We start from the raw sequence: 18,069 nt of genomic DNA, 5'->3' as shown, positions 1-18,069 counted from the left end.
TGGGTAAGAAAGCCTCAGAGACCACCCTTTGGACTCACTCCCTGAAGACCCTCACCCTCATAGGTAAGAAACCCTCAGAGACCACCCTTTGGACTCACTCCCTGAAGACCCTCACCCTCATAGGTAAGAAACCCTCAGAGACCACCCTTTGGACTCACTCCCTGAAGACCCTCACCCTCATAGGTAAGAAACCCTCAGAGACCACCCTTTGGACTCACTCCCTGAAGACCCTCACCCTCATAGGTAAGAAAGCCTCAGAGACCACCCTTTGGACTCACTCCCTGAAGACCCTCACCCTCATAGGTAAGAAACCCTCAGAGACCGCCCTTTGGACTCACTCCCTGAAGACCCTCACTCTCATAGGGACGAAACCCTCTGAGACTACCCTTTGGACTCACTCCCTGAAGACCCTCACCCTCATAGGTAAGAAACCCTCAGAGACCACCCTTTGGACTCACTCCCCGAAGACCCTCACCCTCATAGGTAAGAAACCCTCAGAGACCACCCTTTGGACTCACTCCCTGAAGACCCTCACCCTCATAGGTATGAAACCCTCAGAGACCACCCTTTGTACTCACTCCCTGAAGACCCTCACCCTCATAGGTAAGAAACCCTCAGAGACCAACCTTTGGACTCACTCCCTGAAGACCCTCACCCTCATAGGTAAGAAACCCTCAGAGACCACCCTTTGGACTCACTCCCTGAAGACCCTCACCCTCATAGATAAGAAACCCTCAGAGACCAACCTTTGGACTCACTCCCTGAAGACCCTCACCCTCATAGCTAAGAAACCCTCAGAGACCACCCTTTGGATTCACTCCCTGAAGACCCTCATAGGTATGAAACCCTCAGAGACCACCCTTTGTACTCACTCCCTGCAGACCCTCACCCTCATAGGTAAGAAACCCTCAGAGACCACCCTTCAGACTCACTCCCTGAAGACCCTCACCCTCATAGCTAAGAAACCCTCAGAGACCACCCTTTGGATTCACTCCCTGAAGACCCCCACCCTCATAGGTAAGAAACCCTCAGAGACCACCCTTTGGACTCACTCCCTGAAGACCCTCACCCTCATAGGTAAGAAACCCTCAGAGACCACCCTTCAGACTCAATCCCTGAAGACCCTCACCCTCATAGGTAAGAAACCCTCAGAGACCACCCTTTGGACTCACTCCCTGAAGACACTCACCGTCTTAGGTAAGAAACCCTCAGAGACCACCCTTTGGATTCACTCCCTGAAGACCCTTATAGGTAAGAAACCCTCAGAGACCACCCTTTGGACTCACTCCCTGAAGACCCTCACCCTCATAGGTAAGAAACCCTCAGAGACCACCCTTTGGACTCACTCCCTGAAGACCCTCACCCTCATAGGTAAGAAAACCTCAGAGACCACCCTTTGGACTCACTCCCTGAAGACCCTCACCCTCATAGGTAAGAAACCCTCAGAGACCACCCTTTGGACTCACTCCCTGAAGACCCTCACCCTCACAGGTAACAAACCCTCAGAGACCACCCTTTGGACTCACTCCCTGAAGACCCTCACCCTCATAGGTTAGAAACACTCAGAGACCACCCTTTGGACTCACTCCCTGAAGACCCTCACCCTCATAGGTAAGAAACCCTCAGAGACCACCCTTTGGATTCACTCCCTGAAGACCCTCACCCTCATAGGTAAGAAACCCTCAGAGACCACCCTTTGGACTCACTCCCTGAAGACCCTCACCCTCATAGGTATGAAACCCTCAGAGACCACCCTTTGGACTCACTCCCTGAAGACCCTCACCCTCATAGGTAAGAAACCCTGAGAGACCACCCTTTGGACTCACTCCCTGAAGACCCTCACCCTCATAGGTAAGAAACCCTCAGAGACCACCCTTTGGACTCACTCCCTGAAGACCCTCACCCTCATAGGTAAGAAACCCTCAGAGACCACCCTTTGGACTCACTCTCTGAAGACCCTCACCCTCATAGGTAAGAAACCCTCAGAGACCACCCTTTGGACTCACTCCCTGAAGACCCTCGCCCTCATAGGTAAGAAACCCTCAGAGACCAACCTTTGAACTCACTCCCTGAAGACCCTCAGTCTCATAGGTGAGAAACCCTCAGAGACCACCCTATGGACTCACTCCCTGAAGACCCTCAGTCTCATAGGTGAGAAACCCTCAGAGACCACCCTATGGACTCACTCCCTGAAGACCCTCATAGGTAAGAAACCCTCAGAGACCACCCTTTGGACTCACTCCCTGAAGACCCTCACCCTCATAGGTAAGAAACCCTCAGAGACCACCCTTTGGACTCACTCCCTGAAGACCCTCACCCTCATAGATAGGAAACCCTCAGAGACCACCCTTTGGACTCACTCCCTGAAGACCCTCACCCTCATAGGTAAGAAACCCTCAGAGACCAACCTTTGGAGTCACTCCCTGAAGACCCTCACCCTCATAGGTGAGAAACCCCCAGAGACCACCCTTTGGACTCACTCCCTGAAGACCCTCACTCTCATAGGTAAGAAACCTTCAGAGACCACCCTTTGGACTCACTCCCTGAAGACCCTCACCCTCATAGGTAAGAAACCCTCAGAGACCACCCTCTGGACTCACTCCCCGAAGACCCTCACCCTCATAGGTAAGAAACCCTCAGAGACCACCCTTTGGACTCACTCCCTGAAGACACTCACCCTCATAGGTAAGAAACCCTCAGAGACCATCCTTTGGACTCACTCCCTGAAGACCCTCACCCTCATAGGTAAGAAACCCTCAGAGACCACCCTTTGGACTCACTCCCTGAAGACCCTCACCCTCATAGGTAAGAAACCCTCAGAGACCACCCTTTAGACTCACTCGCTGAAGACCCTCACCCTCAAAGGAAAGAAACCCTCAGAGACCACCCTCTGGACTCACTCCCTGAAGACCCTCACCCTCATAGGTAAGAAACCCTCAGAGACCACCCTTTAGACTCACTCCCTGAAGACCCTCACCCTCATAGGTAAGAAACCCTCAGAGACCACCCTTTGGACTCACTCCCTGAGGACACTCACCCTCATAGGTAAGAAACCCTCAGAGACCACCCTTTAGACTCAATTCCTGAAGACCCTCACCCTCATAGGTAAGAAACCCTCAGAGACCAACCTTTGGACTCACTCCCTGAAGACCCTCACCCTCATAGGTAAGAAACCCTCAGAGACCACCCTTTGGACTCACTCCCTGAAGACACTCACCCTCATAGGTAAGAAACCCTCAGAGACCACCCTTTAGACTCACTCGCTGAAGACCCTCACCCTCATAGATAAGAAACCCTCAGAGACCCCCCTTTGGGCTCACTCCGTGAAGACCCTCACCCTCATAGGTAAGAAACCCTCAGAGACCACCCTTTGGACTCACTCCCTGAAGACCCTCACACTCATAGGTAAGAAACCCTCAGAGACCAACCTTTGAACTCACTCCCTGAAGACCCTCAGTCTCATAGGTGAGAAACCCTCAGAGACCACCCTATGGACTCACTCCCTGAAGACCCTCACACTCATAGGTAAGAAACCCTCAGAGACCACCCTTTGGACTCACTCCCTGAAGACCCTCTCCCTCATGGGTAAGAAACCCTCTGAGACCACCATTTGGACTCACTCCCTGAAGACCCTCACCCTCATGGGTAAGAAACCCTCTGAGACTACCCTTTGGACTCATTCCCTGAAGACCCTCACCCTCATAGGTAAGAAACCCTCAAAGACCACCCTTTGGACTCACTCCCTGAAGACCCTCACCCTCATAGATAGGAAACCCTCAGAGACCAACCTTTGAACTCACTCCCTGAAGACCCTCAGTCTCATAGGTGAGAAACCCTCAGAGACCACCCTTTGGACTCACTCCCTGAAGACCCTCACCCTCATAGGTAAGAAACCCTCAGAGACCACCCTTTGGACTCACTCTCTGAAGACCCTCATAGGTAAGAACCCCTCAGAGACCACCCTTTGGACTCACTCCCTGAAGACCCTCACCCTCATAGGTAAGAAACCCTCAGAGACCACCCTTTGGACTCACTCCCTGAAGACCCTCACCCTCATAGGTAAGAAACCCTCAGAGACCACCCTTTGGACTCACTCCCTGAAGACCCTCACCTTCATAGGTAAGAAACCCTCAGAGACCACCCTTTGGACTCACTCCCTGAGGACCCTCATAGGTGAGAAACCCTCAGAGACCACCCTTTGGACTCACTCCCTGAAGACCATGCGCATATAAAACAGAGCGACTGGCAGAGCTACTAGCCAGTCCACACCTTTTTCTTTACAAACTTTAGCAATACGGATTTTCAGGGTCTGATTATGTCTCTCTACGAGACCGGCTGCTTCAGGATGGCGTACACAATGGAACTTCCACTGGTACCCTAACAAAAGGGAAACGTGCTTCATGAGTTCGGATGAGAATGGCTGGCCGTTATCAGAATATACGACTCTAGGGAGTCCATATCTAGGGAAGAATTCACGAACCAACTGCTTGGCAGTGGTCGCGGCTGTGTAATCTGGGACTGGATATGCTTCTGTCCACCTGGACAAAGCGCATACAACTACAAGGACATACTTGAAACCTCGACATCGCTCCATCTGAATATAATCCATCTGGAGGACCTCAAAAGGGTGGTCAGGAGGCTGGAAACCACCTTGTTCCACCGGGACACTTTTACCTGGATTAAACTGACAACATATCATACAGGTACGGACTTTCTGCTTGGCTGCAGCTCGTAAATGCTTGTTGAACCAAATGTTCTGGATACTGTCTAACATAGCTTTTTCTCCTAAATGTGCTGGACTATGTGCGGTATTGATAATGACTTGAACCATAGAGTCGGGGAGAAACCATGTGGCTCTACCCTTCGTTAACCATCCTTGATCTGTCTGGACCCCTCCTTGTTCAGACCATTTCTTGATTTCAGAGGGAGTAGCATGTAACTGGATATCTATGACATCTTGTGTAGGGTCCTTAACTGTCATGCAGGTAGTCAGATCTGGAGTATGTGTCTGATTAACTGGAATGTCTGGAGTCTGTGCTGTAAGCTTGGCTGTGCGGTCTGCTAGATCGTTACCTTGGGAAATAATGTCAGTGACTTTCGTATGTGCTTTGCATTTCATGATAGCAATGGATGTCGGTAAATGTATGGCATCTAACAGGGCTTGAATAAGGAGACCATGCTGAATCTTGGTTCCATGAGAAGTCATGAAACCTCTCTCCTGCCAGAGCACTCCGAAGTCGTGTACAACTCCGAATGCATAACGTGAATCTGTGTAAACATTAACTTTCAGGTTCTTGGCATGTATACAGGCTTGTGTCAGAGCGACTAGCTCTGCTGCTTGAGCGGACAGGGTATCAATACGGTGTGTTTCAATAACTTCAGTGTCAGTAGTCACTGCATACGCGGCGACTAGTTCTCCTGTACTAGTTCTCATACATGAACCATCCACATAAAGTGTCAAGTCGGAATCTGGTAACGGAATGTCTGTCAGGTCTTGTCTTGGTTTTGTCGTAATGTTAACTACTTCCACACAATCATGTGGGTCTGGATTTGAACTAACTGATGGTAACAGTGTAGCAGGATTCAGAACGTTGCAGCGTCTAATTTCTATGTGTGGCTGGAACAGTGTCAATTCATAACCTGTTAAACGTGCAATTGTCAAGTGCTGTGTTTGTGTTCGATTTAAAAGAACTTCTACTGAATGTGGAACATGTACTGTCAGGGAGTGCCCTAAAACTATGGAATCACTTTGTCTGATAGCTAGTGCTGTGGCTGCAACTGACTTGAGGCACGCAGGCAACGCCTGGGCGACTGGATCTAATGTGCTCGAAAAATAAGCACAGGGCTTGTATTGTCCTGCTTGATCTTGTGTGAGAACAGATAATGCTGTACCTTCGCGTTCAGTAACGAAAAGTGAAAAAGGCTTACTGTAGTTCGGTGTAGCTAGAACTGGAGCTTGACATAGGGCTTTCTTTAACTCGTTGAAACTAAGTGTATGTTCAGATGTCCAAGGGAGGACAGTCGATACGGCTGCCTCCTGTGTCGTTAACTGTATCAGTGGCTTGGCTAGAAATGCATACTGGGGAATCCATTGTCTACAATAAGAAGTAAGGCCGATAAAGGCACGTACCTCCTTCTGGGTTCTGGGCTGGGGAAGACTCGCTATTAACTGGATACGGTCTGGTGTCAACTGCCTACCCCTCTTGGACAGCAAGTGTCCTAAGTATACCACTTGCTGGACACAGAATTGAAGCTTCGAAGGTGACACCTTGTGCCCCATCTCGGCTAGAAAATACAGGACTGTAAGGGATGCTCGCTCGCAAGCACGTTCAGAACGGGCTGTGATCAGTAGATCATCGACATACTGGAGCAGGGCAGTGTCAGTTGGCATGTGAATGTTGTCTAGTTGTCTCTTGAGTGCTTGACTGTAAATACTAGGGCTTTCTGTGAAACCTTGAGGAGCGCGTGTAAACATATAGCTCCTTCCATTTAAACAAAATCCGAAAAGAAACTGGCTGTCTGGATGAATTGGAACACTGAAAAATGCATTCTTGAGGTCTATGACAGTGAAAAACATGGCTTCGGAATCAATAGCAGTTAACAGGGAAGAGATGTCTGGGACAACTGGGTACTGAGGAATAATACATTTATTAAGCTCTCGTAAATCAATCACTAATCGATATACTGGGGGTGCATTTGGATCAGTACGTTTCATGACTGGAATGATCGGAGAATTACATACATTGGAGTCAGTTTCTACAACTACTCCTTGAGCCATGAGCTCGTCAATAATTTTGGATAAGGCTGCCACAGCCTCAGGTGGCAATCTGTACTGTCTGATTCGTGGTAACACTACACCTGGCTTGAGAGTCACACGATGGGGTGTGATTTGCATGTAACCTACATCAGTTGGACCTTGCGCCCATAGATGCTGCGGAACATTAGACAATCTTGAATCAAAATCTCGTAATACATAGTGACCCTTGAAGTCACGTAGGAACAGACGTATTCCCTCTGGGGAACAGCAAATAACTGCACCTAATTCTTTCAGTGTCTTAATGCCTAATAGGTTTTCTGGACATGACTTAGTAAGTAACAGATCAGTAGTACGGGACAATGGACCTACTTCTAGAGTAACTGGCTTTGATATCTCATTAACTATAGGCTTTCCTGAAAATCCAAGGGAAACATTTCTTGAGCCTGAGAGCGGAGCCCCTGGAACTTCGGCATGATTAATTGTGGTCCTACTTGCCCCTGTATCGATCAAAAACTTTCTATCTTTCCCTAATACTTGACTGTGAACATAGGGACCTTCTTGATCTACAGGTATCTCGATGAGAGGCAAGCCTACCTCCCTCTCTAGGCTGTTTCATGAATATGACTGGTACTCTGGATACTCAGACTGTGCATACTGGTACATCTGCGATGTAACGTGCTGTGTTGCAGCGATAGGCTGCGGTACTGTAACTGTCTGTGGTGCATTCTGTGGCTGAGGAATCTGTGAAACTTGTTCTTGTCTAGGCGGACGTGGTCTTTCTTTAGTCTTACCAGTAGCTATGTTATGTTTCAGAACTGCACACTCGTTTATAAAATGACCTGGCTGTTTACAATAATTGCAGTTCCCTTTAACGGGAGCTGCAGGATGACTGGCTTGATTCGGACCCCTCTTCTGACTGTCTTGAGGAACAGATTGTGCAACTAGCACTTTCATTTTCGTGTCTTTCATACGTTTTCTTTCGTGTTCTTGCTCTTCCCTGATTCTATTCTGGTGGTACTGGAGCATCTGGAGCATCTGGGACGGAGTATTTGCTTGCCAGGTGCTTTCGACTTTCAAAACTCGATTTTTAATTTGTGGACTTGAATTCTCGACTAATTTAGTAACGAAAAGATGAGGGTATGACTCACTACTTGTCTTGAGACCACTATTAATACTGAAACATTTCTCGAATCTAGAATAAAAATCACTAATATCTTCATCTTGTTTCTGTTTACAGGCTGAGATTGCATCCCAGTCTTCTTTCCTCGTTGTCAATAATCTGGGTAAAACTTGAATCAATAATTCTGGTAATTCTTTACATTTATCTCCAAGACCGGTACCTGGTACTCGTGCCTTGTCTTCAGCTTCTAGAGCTGCCCAATCGATCTTTTTCTCTCCCACCTCCCATTCTTTTTCTTTTAACTTTTCATATACCCCTGCGGGTAACAGGACCTTTAACATTTTAATGATATCTGGGTAAGTGTATTCTCCCATACGGAGCATGTCTTTTAGTTCTCTATGGAACCCTGCTGGATCTTTGTCATGACAGGGAATTAATTTCTTCATTTCAAGAAGTTCCATCTTTGATATTGGAGTGTATACAAACACTCGTTGCATTACGCCACCCGCCCCTTGGACTGGGTGGACTTCTCGTAACGGATTCTGTCTGTCTATGTAGAATGGTTTACTTTCTGGGGGTGAGACATGAACAAAATGCGGGTTCAGGAACGTTCTATATTTGTGGCGCTGTTCTAGAATGACACTAATTAAATCGGTACCTAGACCTCTCCATCTATACTGGAGTAACTCGTTCAGGATGTCATGCAACGGACCTGGATCAGAATGTTGACCCTCATACAGAGTAATAAGGTGTTGGATCATATACATACCCACCAGTCGTTGCTCGGCTGGGGGCAGTTTCAGAAACATTTGTGCCACTATTTCGTCTGGAAAAGTGGTAGAATCAGTAATCCATCGGACTGCTGATCGGGCTAGTTCTTGTTCATGCATAGTACTTAATTCACTGTAACCGACTCGTGATTTCAGAATGTGATCGGTAGCTTGAAATACTTGTTCTAGGGAACCTTGTTCTGGTGCTGGATGATGAAAAATAGACTTGTGTTCTAGGCGTAAATGGCGATCTGGAAATCTAGATTTTCCTACATACGCTATTCTGGCGGGATTCTCGTCCTCTTCTTCAGGATCAGAGATACTTTCTTTCTCGCTTACTTGTGCTGCTTTACGCTGTTCGTGTAACCTTATTATTTCTTTATGAATTTTCTTGTACATACTCTCCATGGCACCGACGGTCTTGTGCTTACCCTCGGCTATATTATCACTCCACCTTGTCAGGATTCTCATTTCGGCGGGATCTTTAGACGGGTAATCTTGTTCTCTTATTAGACAATTGATCAGGAACTTTAATATCATGAGCTGGATCTCGGCTTTCCTTTGAGACATAATCTCGCCAATACTTTCTGGATCATCCCCTGTACGGATGAAACGATATATTCTGTCTAGATCTTCTTTCATATTCGGTAAGGTGACTAGATACTTGGTCACTCTCCTTACACGTACGGAATATAAAACCATATTATATTCGCCTGGAACTGGATCATAGACACATTCGCCAAGGGCTTGTCTGATTTCTGTGACAGACTTATTACTTTTAGGAGTACGCTGTGATGCTTGAGCATGTAATTCGAGTGCTGATAAACGCTTGTGTGGCGGCGGAGTTTGAGGAAGACCTCCTCCCGCGGCCCCTAAACTGGAATCGTCGACTGACATTCTTCGTCCTGGCAGAGTCGGTAATTGTAACGTGGGCTGGACTTGTATGGCGGACTGGACCGGGGGAGCTGTTAAGGGCACCCCGGTGTCTGGAGGAGCAGGAAGTGCCTGATTTACAGGGACTGGCGGAGCGCGAACAGGATTTGCATATTCTGGGACTGTGTCGTCCAAATAGGACGAAATAAAAATATCAGCTGCGGTCTGTTTGTGACGTAGCTTGGTCGGAACTAATGGCGGCGGGAAATTACTGGATGCCTCTGGGGTCGCTTTTGGCAAACCTTCGGCAAGGAGAGGATACATACCCTTAATTAGGGCATGCCTCTGTCTGTCTGACTGTTCGGCTTTGACTTGTTCACCTATCTCGATTAATTCTCTTTCTTGGGCTCGTTCCTGGGATTCTCTACTTAACTCTGACTTTCTGACTTCTTTTTCCGTTCTTCTATGCGCTTCTTTCCGCCATAACTCGATGGCATCTTTCTGTGACTGTCTGGCTTTCTTTTTCCATAATGCTTCTTCTACTCGCATGATACATTCGGCATCCCATGTACCCGATACGGGCCATCTATACTTTTCTTCTAACTGTTTGGTATACTCTACCCATAAATCTAGATACATTATGGCGCTTATGCCATGTTTCTGATACATAAAATGACCTGGACTGTCCCTAGGCGGGACAGGAACTGCTTCCTCTAACAGACCCTTTCTAGTTTTTAACTGACGTAATCTTGAAAAGAGCGGCATGGCTGGACTGTAATCTGGACACAATACAATACACAATGAAACACGGAATCACATCACACTCATACCACAACATTAAAATACATAAAGAACATTATAAAATAAACAGTTTGAACAGAATATTACCTGGAATACTGAGAACAGAAACAGAACAGATTTTCTCGAGAACGGAACAGACTAGAGATACTGGATGCACTGCTGTAACAGTACGGAACATACCGGTCCCATAAAGGGACGCATCAAGACCCGTATCCACCTAGGTGAACACTTCGTTTGTGAGTCTGGGCACCACCAACCCACGGACCAGGAGTCAATTTAGATTGGTCCTGTCTAGATACTACCCCAGCAATGGTACTCACCGGGCAGCACGGAACGGAAGGCCTCGGACGGGACTGGACTGCTACGACGACGAACTTCGGACTTCAGTTACAGGTGGGCCTCCGGATACCTCGGACCTTGGACTCTCGGCTTGGGCTCTGGTCGGGACTCGCCGCGTTCCTCCACCGTCTCGTTTGGATGCTGGACCGCCTCCTCCGTCTCCTCCGTGGGCCTGAGGGATACTTGAAGCAGAAATATCTGCACGTGGCCGGTATGGTTCCGTCACGGCTGCAGAGGGTCAGGGGGTCGGCGTGGCTTCACCGACGCGTGGGGAAAGGGCAAGTCCCTGTTCGGGCGCCATTATGTGGTATATAAATAAATAATACCGGATCTATTTTTGGATGAATGAATGAATAACAGATAGCTCAATAAAATAAGAGTCAAGATTCGAGGTAGTAGGAGTTTCTGCAGGTTTATTACAGCATAAGGACAGGATCAGGACAACCTGCATAGGAACAGAGGTAACAGGGCCCAGCAGGACAACTGGGGCCCAGCAGCTGCCGGGGCTTGGTCTGGGATGAGCGCGCCAACTTTTAATAACAATACATTGATTTATATACATAGCGCAAACACATAGCATTACATTGCAGTAGGCGTAGCAGTGGGTGGAGCAGAAGGCATGACGCGTAGCAGTCGCGAAAGATAACAGTAAAAAGAGGTGTAACTGGGAGTATACTTAGACATGTGATGCAAACGTAACAGAATATGTCATGAATGGGGCGGAAACACTGGAGGGGGCTACCTAAGGAGCCGGGACCTCTAACCTAATGGTGCGCGAAAACTGGCAATGACGTGTTACTAGGAGAAGCTGGGGGCTACGAACTCTGTGCTAGGAGCAGAGACTAAAGTCTGGAGGGTCGGAGCGACATGTACCTAAACCCTATCTGGTATCTGATGTTTAGGGAACATGTTGATATAAACTAGAAGTCATGAGGGGAGAAGCTAACTTGACACTAAGACTGGACCATGCATTATTCTACATGTAGTGCGTGATGAAGAATATTAAATGACCATTAATACAGTATTTCTCTAACGTGGAGACGAGAAGGCTAGACAATGACGGAAACTATTGATGCAGTTCAGTAGCTTTGGAATGCAGAAGAGGAGGACTGAACTGATAGCTGGAACTATAACATACTCTTGGCAGACTCAGAGGCAGAGCCAAGCTGCACCGGGCACTGCGAGGCAGGAAGTAAGTGAAGGGTCGAGGATACAGGTGGGGGCTGTATCGCTCCTCAGCGAGGTTTTCAGGAGACAGGAGCTGAATCTGTGGTCCGGGCCCTGTTGAGGCCTGGAAACGGGGACTTTATAATGGAATATCGTGCACACTGGGAAACGTGGCAACATAACTTTACATAGGCCTGATATTCGTAGTATTCACGAGGACTGGAAACTGACATACTAGAGGTGGACACAACTGTAATTGCGTCATTAATCGGACATGGGGAATAACATATGCATATTGGTCATGCACACATAACATATGATGGATGAGGCGTAGGGACACAGAACATGGCAAAATTTACTTTTCCACATCATAGGTAAGAAACCCTCAGAGACCACCCTTTGGACTCACTCCCTGAAGACCCTCACCCTCATAGGTAAGAAACCCTCAGAGACCAACCTTTGGACTCACTCCCTGAAGACCCTCACCCTCATAGGTAAGAAACCCTCAGAGACCACCCTTTGGACTCACTCCCTGAAGACCCTCACCCTCATAGATAAGAAACCCTCAGAGACCACCCTTTGGACTCACTCCCTGAAGACCCTCACCCTCATAGGTAAGAAAACCTCAGAGACCACCCTTTGGACTCACTCCCTGAAGACCCTCACCCTTATAGGTAAGAAACCCTCAGAGACCACCCTTTGGACTCACTCCCTGAAGACCCTCACCCTCATATGTAAGAAACCCTCAGAGACCACCCTTTGGACTCACTCCCTGAAGACCCTCACCCTCATAGGTAAGAAACCCTCACAGACCACCCTTTAGACTCACTCGCTGAAGACCCTCACCCTCATAGATAAGAAACCCTCAGAGACCCCCCTTTGGTCTCACTCCGTGAAGACCCTCACCCTCATAGGTAAGAAACCCTCAGAGACCACCCTTTGGACTCACTCCCTGAAGACCCTCACACTCATAGGTAAGAAACCCTCAGAGACCAACCTTTGAACTCACTCCCTGAAGACCCTCAGTCTCATAGGTGAGAAACCCTCAGAGACCACCCTATGGACTCACTCCCTGAAGACCCTCACCCTCATAGGTAAGAAACCCTCTGAGACCACCCTTTGGACTCACTCCCTGAAGACCCTCACCCTCATAGGTAAGAAACCCTCAGAGACCACCCTTTGGACTCACTCCCTGAAGACCCTCACCCTCATAGATAGGAAACCCTCAGAGACCAACCTTTGAACTCACTCCCTGAAGACCCTCAGTCTCATAGGTGAGAAACCCTCAGAGACCACCCTTTGGACTCACTCCCTGAAGACCCTCACCCTCATAGGTAAGAAACCCTCAGAGACCACCCTTTGGACTCACTCTCTGAAGACCCTCATAGGTAAGAACCCCTCAGAGACCACCCTTTGGACTCACTCCCTGAAGACCCTCACCCTCATAGGTAAGAAACCCTCAGAGACCACCCTTTGGACTCACTCCCTGAAGACCCTCACCCTCATAGGTAAGAAACCCTCAGAGACCACCCTATGGACTCACTCCCTGAAGACCCTCACCCTCATAGGTAAGAAACCCTCAGAGACCACCCTTTGGACTCACTCCCTGAAGACCCTCACCTTCATAGGTAAGAAACCCTCAGAGACCACCCTTTGGACTCACTCCCTGAAGACCCTCACCCTCATAGGTAGGAAACCCTCAGAGACCAACCTTTGAACTCACTCCCTGAAGACCCTCACCCTCATAGGTAAGAAACCCTCAGAGACCACCCTTTGGACTCACTCTCTGAAGACCCTCATAGGTAAGAACCCCTCAGAGACCACCCTTTGGACTCACTCCCTGAAGACCCTCACCCTCATAGGTAAGAAACCCTCAGAGACCACCCTTTGGACTCACTCCCTGAAGACCCTCGCCCTCATAGGTAAGAAACCCTCAGAGACCAACCTTTGAACTCACTCCCTGAAGACCCTCAGTCTCATAGGTGAGAAACCCTCAGAGACCACCCTATGGACTCACTCCCTGAAGACCCTCAGTCTCATAGGTGAGAAACCCTCAGAGACCACCCTATGGGCTCACTCCCTGAAGACCCTCATAGGTAAGAAACCCTCAGAGACCACCCTTTGGACTCACTCCCTGAAGACCCTCACCCTCATAGGTAAGAAACCCTCAGAGACCACCCTTTGGACTCACTCCCTGAAGACCCTCACCCTCATAGATAGGAAACCCTCAGAGACCACCCTTTGGACTCACTCCCTGAAGACCCTCACCCTCATAGGTAAGAAACCCTCAGAGACCAACCTTTGGAGTCACTCCCTGAAGACCCTCACCCTCATAGGTGAGAAACCCCCAGAGACCACCCTTTGGACTCACTCCCTGAAGACCCTCTCCCTCATGGGTAAGAAACCCTCTGAGACCACCCTTTGGACTCACTCCCTGAAGACCCTCACCCTCATGGGTAAGAAACCCTCTGAGACTACCCTTTGGACTCATTCCCTGAAGACCCTCACCCTCATAGGTAAGAAACCCTCAAAGACCACCCTTTGGACACACTCCCTGAAGACCCTCACCCTCATAGATAGGAAACCCTCAGAGACCAACCTTTGAACTCACTCCCTGAAGACCCTCAGTCTCATAGGTGAGAAACCCTCAGAGACCACCCTTTGGACTCACTCCCTGAAGACCCTCACCCTCATAGGTAAGAAACCCTCAGAGACCACCCTTTGGACTCACTCTCTGAAGACCCTCATAGGTAAGAACCCCTCAGAGACCACCCTTTGGACTCACTCCCTGAAGACCCTCACCCTCATAGGTAAGAAACCCTCAGAGACCACCCTTTGGACTCACTCCCTGAAGACCCTCACCCTCATAGGTAAGAAACCCTCAGAGACCACCCTTTGGACTCACTCCCTGAAGACCCTCACCTTCATAGGTAAGAAACCCTCAGAGACCACCCTTTGGACTCCCTCCCTGAAGACCCTCACCCTCATAGGTAGGAAACCCTCAGAGACCAACCTTTGAACTCACTCCCTGAAGACCCTCAGTCTCATAGGTAAGAAACCCTCAGAGACCCCCCTTTGGACTCACTCCCTGAAGACCCTCACCCTCATAGGTAAGAAACCCTCAGAGACCACCCTTTGGACTCACTCCCTGAGGACCCTCATAGGTGAGAAACCCTCAGAGACCACCCTTTGGACTCACTCCCTGAAGACCCTCATCCTCATAGGTAAGAAACCCTCAGAGACCACCCTTTGGACTCACTCCCTGAAGACCCTCACCCTCATAGGTAAGAAACCCTCAGAGACCAACCTTTGGACTCACTCCCTGAAGACCCTCACCCTCATAGGTAAGAAACCCTCAGAGACCACCCTTTGGACTCACTCCCTGAAGACCCTCACCCTCATAGATAAGAAACCCTCAGAGACCACCCTTTGGACTCACTCCCTGAAGACCCTCACCCTCATAGGTAAGAAAACCTCAGAGACCACCCTTTGGACTCACTCCCTGAAGACCCTCACCCTCATAGGTAAGAAACCCTCAGAGACCACCCTTTGGACTCACTCCCTGAAGACCCTCACCCTCATATGTAAGAAACCCTCAGAGACCACCCTTTGGACTCACTCCCTGAAGACCCTCACCCTCATAGGTAAGAAACCCTCACAGACCACCCTTTAGACTCACTCGCTGAAGACCCTCACCCTCATAGATAAGAAACCCTCAGAGACCCCCCTTTGGTCTCACTCCGTGAAGACCCTCACCCTCATAGGTAAGAAACCCTCAGAGACCACCCTTTGGACTCACTCCCTGAAGACCCTCACACTCATAGGTAAGAAACCCTCAGAGACCACCCTTTGGACTCCCTCCCTGAAGACCCTCACCCTCATAGGTAGGAAACCCTCAGAGACCAACCTTTGAACTCACTCCCTGAAGACCCTCAGTCTCATAGGTAAGAAACCCTCAGAGACCCCCCTTTGGACTCACTCCCTGAAGACCCTCACCCTCATAGGTAAGAAACCCTCAGAGACCACCCTTTGGACTCACTCCCTGAGGACCCTCATAGGTGAGAAACCCTCAGAGACCACCCTTTGGACTCACTCCCTGAAGACCCTCATCCTCATAGGTAAGAAACCCTCAGAGACCACCCTTTGGACTCACTCCCTGAAGACCCTCACCCTCATAGGTAAGAAACCCTCAGAGACCAACCTTTGGACTCACTCCCTGAAGACCCTCACCCTCATAGGTAAGAAACCCTCAGAGACCACCCTTTGGACTCACTCCCTGAAGACCCTCACCCTCATAGATAAGAAACCCTCAGAGACCACCCTTTGGACTCACTCCCTGAAGACCCTCACCCTCATAGGTAAGAAAACCTCAGAGACCACCCTTTGGACTCACTCCCTGAAGACCCTCACCCTCATAGGTAAGAAACCCTCAGAGACCACCCTTTGGACTCACTCCCTGAAGACCCTCACCCTCATATGTAAGAAACCCTCAGAGACCACCCTTTGGACTCACTCCCTGAAGACCCTCACCCTCATAGGTAAGAAACCCTCACAGACCACCCTTTAGACTCACTCGCTGAAGACCCTCACCCTCATAGATAAGAAACCCTCAGAGACCCCCCTTTGGTCTCACTCCGTGAAGACCCTCACCCTCATAGGTAAGAAACCCTCAGAGACCACCCTTTGGACTCACTCCCTGAAGACCCTCACACTCATAGGTAAGAAACCCTCAGAGACCAACCTTTGAACTCACTCCCTGAAGACCCTCAGTCTCATAGGTGAGAAACCCTCAGAGACCACCCTATGGACTCACTCCCTGAAGACCCTCACCCTCATAGGTAAGAAACCCTCTGAGACCACCCTTTGGACTCACTCCCTGAAGACCCTCACCCTCATAGGTAAGAAACCCTCAGAGACCACCCTTTGGACTCACTCCCTGAAGACCCTCACCCTCATAGATAGGAAACCCTCAGAGACCAACCTTTGAACTCACTCCCTGAAGACCCTCAGTCTCATAGGTGAGAAACCCTCAGAGACCACCCTTTGGACTCACTCCCTGAAGACCCTCACCCTCATAGGTAAGAAACCCTCAGAGACCACCCTTTGGACTCACTCTCTGAAGACCCTCATAGGTAAGAACCCCTCAGAGACCACCCTTTGGACTCACTCCCTGAAGACCCTCACCCTCATAGGTAAGAAACCCTCAGAGACCACCCTTTGGACTCACTCCCTGAAGACCCTCACCCTCATAGGTAAGAAACCCTCAGAGACCACCCTATGGACTCACTCCCTGAAGACCCTCACCCTCATAGGTAAGAAACCCTCAGAGACCACCCTTTGGACTCACTCCCTGAAGACCCTCACCTTCATAGGTAAGAAACCCTCAGAGACCACCCTTTGGACTCACTCCCTGAAGACCCTCACCCTCATAGGTAGGAAACCCTCAGAGACCAACCTTTGAACTCACTCCCTGAAGACCCTCACCCTCATAGGTAAGAAACCCTCAGAGACCACCCTTTGGACTCACTCTCTGAAGACCCTCATAGGTAAGAACCCCTCAGAGACCACCCTTTGGACTCACTCCCTGAAGACCCTCACCCTCATAGGTAAGAAACCCTCACAGACCACCCTTTGGACTCACTCCCTGAAGACCCTCGCCCTCATAGGTAAGAAACCCTCAGAGACCAACCTTTGAACTCACTCCCTGAAGACCCTCAGTCTCATAGGTGAGAAACCCTCAGAGACCACCCTATGGACTCACTCCCTGAAGACCCTCAGTCTCATAGGTGAGAAACCCTCAGAGACCACCCTATGGACTCACTCCCTGAAGACCCTCATAGGTAAGAAACCCTCAGAGACCACCCTTTGGACTCACTCCCTGAAGACCCTCACCCTCATAGGTAAGAAACCCTCAGAGACCACCCTTTGGACTCACTCCCTGAAGACCCTCACCCTCATAGATAGGAAACCCTCAGAGACCACCCTTTGGACTCACTCCCTGAAGACCCTCACCCTCACAGGTAACAAACCCTCAGAGACCACCCTTTGGACTCACTCCCTGAAGACCCTCACCCTCATAGGTAAGAAACCCTCAGAGACCAACCTTTGGAGTCACTCCCTGAAGACCCTCACCCTCATAGGTGAGAAACCCCCAGAGACCACCCTTTGGACTCACTCCCTGAAGACCCTCACTCTCATAGGTAAGAAACCTTCAGAGACCACCCTTTGGACTCACTCCCTGA

This window comes from Lissotriton helveticus, chromosome 7, assembly GCF_964261635.1.
Source record: "Lissotriton helveticus chromosome 7, aLisHel1.1, whole genome shotgun sequence".
Lineage (NCBI taxonomy): Eukaryota > Metazoa > Chordata > Amphibia > Caudata > Salamandridae > Lissotriton > Lissotriton helveticus.
This window is presented reverse-complemented; position numbering follows the sequence as displayed.